This window comes from Eleutherodactylus coqui, chromosome 13, assembly GCF_035609145.1.
Source record: "Eleutherodactylus coqui strain aEleCoq1 chromosome 13, aEleCoq1.hap1, whole genome shotgun sequence".
Classification (NCBI taxonomy): Eukaryota; Metazoa; Chordata; class Amphibia; order Anura; family Eleutherodactylidae; genus Eleutherodactylus; species Eleutherodactylus coqui.
The window spans coordinates 78,269,221-78,274,220 of record NC_089849.1 but is presented as its reverse complement, the minus strand read 5'-3'; positions in this window follow the sequence as shown (position 1 = coordinate 78,274,220).

The window sequence follows — 5,000 nt, the reverse complement described above, 5'->3', positions numbered from 1 at the left end:
TTTACCAAGCATCTTGAGAGCTTTCAAAGTTCAAAACTGGCAGCAGTGGGATTCGAACCCACGCCTCCAAAGAGACTGGAGCCTTAATCCAGCACCTTAGACCGCTCGGCCATGCTACCATGAAAAAGTGGATAATTTTGGATGAAAATGTCCAAGAGATTTCATAAAGAACATTTCTCCTGGCAAGAAATCCTTTTCCTGAATTTGATTTAAAAAGAAGAATTGTTGCTGCATTCGAGCTGAATATTTAATGATGGCAGCAGAAGGCTGAAAATGCATTCCTCCAGTTAGAAAGGAAGCAAACGCAAGTGAGTTCAACAGTATTACCGCACTACTGCTTTTTCAGATGTTTCTAGGCTATTGAAGGCTTTGAAGTGCAAGATCGTGCAGTGCGCCTAATGTCTACTTAGCTAGCGCATCAGGGTAGCTTAATCTGTGCCATAACATCTTGGGAATATTATCAAAAGCCTTTTCTCATACAGTTTGTTCAGTTTCAGAAAAGGCCAAGAAGTCCATTTCTGAGCATCATCAAAAGCAAGTTCTTCTGACCACTAAAAGGTTTACCAAGCATCTTGAGAGCTTTCAAAGTTCAAAACTGGCAGCAGTGGGATTCGAACCCACGCCTCCAAAGAGACTGGAGCCTTAATCCAGCGCCTTAGACCGCTCGGCCATGCTACCATGAAAAAGTGGATAATTTTGGATCAAAATGTCCAAGAGATTTCATAAAGAACATTTCTCCTGGCAAGAAATCCTTTTCCTGAATTTGATTTAAAAAGAAGAAGAATTGTTGCTGCATTCGAGCTGAGTATTTAATGATGGCAGCAGAAGGCTGAAAATGCATTCCTCCAGTTAGAAAGGAAGCAAACGCAAGTGAGTTCAACAGTATTACCGCACTACTGCTTTTTCAGATGTTCCTAGGCTATTGAAGGCTTTGAAGTGCAAGATCGTGCAGTGCGCCTAATGTCTACTTAGCTAGCACATCAGGGTAGCTTAATCTGTGCCAAAACATTTTGGGAATATCATCAAAGTCCTTTTCTCATACAGTTTGTTCAGTTTCAGAAAAGGCCAAGAAGTCCATTTCTGAGCATCATCAAAAGCAACTTCTTCTGACCACTAAAAGGTTTACCAAGCATCTTGAGAGCTTTCAAAGTTCAAAACTGGCAGCAGTGGGATTCGAACCCACGCCTCCAAAGAGACTGGAGGCTTAATCCAGCGCCTTAGACCGCTCGGCCATGCTACCATGGAAAAGTGGATAATTTTGGATGAAAATGTCCAAGAGATTTCATAAAGAACATTTGTCCTGGCAAGAAGTCCTTTTCCAGTATTTGATTTAAAAAGAAGAATTATTGCTGCATTCGAGCTGAATATTTAATGATGGCAGCAGAAGGCTGAAAATGCATTCCTCCAGTTAGAAAGGAAGCAAACGCAAGTGAGTTCAACAGTGTTACCGCACTACTGCTTTTTCAGATGTTTCTAGGCTATTGAAGGCTTTGAAGTGCAAGATCGTGGAGTGTGCCTAATGTCTACTTAGCTAGCGCATCAGGGTAGCTTAATCTGTGCCAAAACATTTTGGGAATATCATCAAAAGCCTTTTCTCATACAGTTTGTTCAGTTTCAGAAAAGGCCAAGAAGTCCATTTCTGAGCATCATCAAAAGCAACTTCTTCTGACCACTAAAATGTTCAGAAAGCAACTTGAGAGCTTTCAAATTTGAAAACTGGCAGCAGTGGGATTCAAACCCACGCCTCCAAAGAGACTGGAGCCTTAATCCAGCGCCTTAGACCGCTCGGCCATGCTACCATGAAAAAGTGGATAATTTTGGATCAAAATGTCCAAGAGATTTCATAAAGAACATTTCTCCTGGCAAGAAATCCTTTTCCAGAATTTGATTTAAAAAGAAGAATTGTTGCTGCATTCGAGCTGAATATTTAATGATGGCAGCAGAAGGCTGAAAATGCATTCCTCCAGTTAGAAAGGAAGCAAACGCAAGTGAGTTCAACAGTATTACCGCACTACTGCTTTTTCAGATGTTTCTAGGCTATTGAAGGCTTTGAAGTGCAAGATCGTGCAGTGCGCCTAATGTCTACTTAGCTAGCGCATCAGGGTAGCTTAATCTGTGCCATAACATCTTGGGAATATTATCAAAAGCCTTTTCTCATACAGTTTGTTCAGTTTCAGAAAAGGCCAAGAAGTCCATTTCTGAGCATCATCAAAAGCAAGTTCTTCTGACCACTAAAAGGTTTACCAAGCATCTTGAGAGCTTTCAAAGTTCAAAACTGGCAGCAGTGGGATTCGAACCCACGCCTCCAAAGAGACTGGAGCCTTAATCCAGTGCCTTAGACCGCTCGGCCATGCTACCATGAAAAAGTGGATAATTTTGGATCAAAATGTCCAAGAGATTTCATAAAGAACATTTCTCCTGGCAAGAAATCCTTTTCCTGAATTTGATTTAAAAAGAAGAAGAATTGTTGCTGCATTCGAGCTGAGTATTTAATGATGGCAGCAGAAGGCTGAAAATGCATTCCTCCAGTTAGAAAGGAAGCAAACGCAAGTGAGTTCAACAGTATTACCGCACTACTGCTTTTTCAGATGTTCCTAGGCTATTGAAGGCTTTGAAGTGCAAGATCGTGGAGTGCGCCTAATGTCTACTTAGCTAGCGCATCAGGGTAGCTTAATCTGTGCCATAACATCTTGGGAATATTATCAAAAGCCTTTTCTCATACAGTTTGTTCAGTTTCAGAAAAGGCCAAGAAGTCCATTTCTGAGCATCATCAAAAGCAACTTCTTCTGACCACTAAAATGTTCAGAAAGCAACTTGAGAGCTTTCAAAGTTGAAAACTGGCAGCAGTGGGAATCGAACCCACGCCTCCAAAGAGACTGGAGCCTTAATCCAGCGCCTTAGACCGCTCGGCTATGCTACCATGAAAAAGTGGATAATTTTGGATCAAAATGTCCAAGAGATTTCATAAAGAACATTTCTCCTGGCAAGAAGTCCTTTTCCAGTATTTGATTTAAAAAGAAGAATTGTTGCTGCATTCGAGCTGAATATTTAATGATGGCAGCAGAAGGCTGAAAATGCATTCCTCCAGTTAGAAAGGAAGCAAACGCAAGTGAGTTCAACAGTATTACCGCACTACTGCTTTTTCAGATGTTTCTAGGCTATTGAAGGCTTTGAAGTGCAAGATCGTGGAGTGCGCCTAATGTCTACTTAGCTAGCGCATCAGGGTAGCTTAATCTGTGCCATAACATCTTGGGAATATTATCAAAAGCCTTTTCTCATACAGTTTGTTCAGTTTCAGAAAAGGCCAAGAAGTCCATTTCTGAGCATCATCAAAAGCAACTTCTTCTGACCACTAAAAGGTTTACCAAGCATCTTGAGAGCTTTCAAAGTTCAAAACTGGCAGCAGTGGGATTCGAACCCACGCCTCCAAAGAGACTGGAGGCTTAATCCAGCGCCTTAGACCGCTCGGCCATGCTACCATGAAAAAGTGGATAATTTTGGATGAAAATGTCCAAGAGATTTCATAAAGAACATTTCTCCTGGCAAGAAATCCTTTTCCTGAATTTGATTTAAAAAGAAGAAGAATTGTTGCTGCATTCGAGCTGAATATTTAATGATGGCAGCAGAAGGCTGAAAATGCATTCCTCCAGTTAGAAAGGAAGCAAACGCAAGTGAGTTCAACAGTGTTACCGCACTACTGCTTTTTCAGATGTTTCTAGGCTATTGAAGGCTTTGAAGTGCAAGATCGTGGAGTGTGCCTAATGTCTACTTAGCTAGCACATCAGGGTAGCTTAATCTGTGCCAAAACATTTTGGGAATATCATCAAAAGCCTTTTCTCATACAGTTTGTTCAGTTTCAGAAAAGGCCAAGAAGTCCATTTCTGAGCATCATCAAAAGCAACTTCTTCTGACCACTAAAATGTTCAGAAAGCAACTTGAGAGCTTTCAAAGTTGAAAACTGGCAGCAGTGGGATTCAAACCCACGCCTCCAAAGAGACTGGAGCCTTAATCCATCGCCTTAGACCGCTCGGCCATGCTACCATGAAAAAGTGGATAATTTTGGATCAAAATGTCCAAGAGATTTCATAAAGAACATTTCTCCTGGCAAGAAATCCTTTTCCAGAATTTGATTTAAAAAGAAGAATTGTTGCTGCATTCGAGCTGAATATTTAATGATGGCAGCAGAAGGCTGAAAATGCATTCCTCCAGTTAGAAAGGAAGCAAACGCAAGTGAGTTCAACAGTATTACCGCACTACTGCTTTTTCAGATGTTTCTAGGCTATTGAAGGCTTTGAAGTGCAAGATCGTGGAGTGCTCCTAATGTCTACTTAGCTAGCGCATCAGGGTAGCTTAATCTGTGCCATAACATCTTGGGAATATTATCAAAAGCCTTTTCTCATACAGTTTGTTCAGTTTCAGAAAAGGCCAAGAAGTCCATTTCTGAGCATCATCAAAAGCAACTTCTTCGGACCACTAAAATGTTCAGAAAGCAACTTGAGAGCTTTCAAAGTTGAAAACTGGCAGCAGTGGGATTCGAACCCACGCCTCCAAAGAGACTGGAGCCTTAAGCCAGCGCCTTAGACCGCTCGGCCATGCTACCATGAAAAAGTGGATAATTTTGGATCAAAATGTCCAAGAGATTTCATAAAGAACATTTCTCCTGGCAAGAAATCCTTTTCCTGAATTTGATTTAAAAAGAAGAAGAATTGTTGCTGCATTCGAGCTGAATATTTAATGATGGCAGCAGAAGGCTGAAAATGCATTCCTCCAGTTAGAAAGGAAGCAAACGCAAGTGAGTTCAACAGTATTACCGCACTACTGCTTTTTCAGATGTTCCTAGGCTATTGAAGGCTTTGAAGTGCAAGATCGTGGAGTGCGCCTAATGTCTACTTAGCTAGCACATAAGGGTAGCTTAATCTGTGCCAAAACATCTTGGGAATATCATCAAAGGCCTTTTCTCATACAGTTTGTTCAGTTTCAGAAAAGGCCAAGAAGTCCAT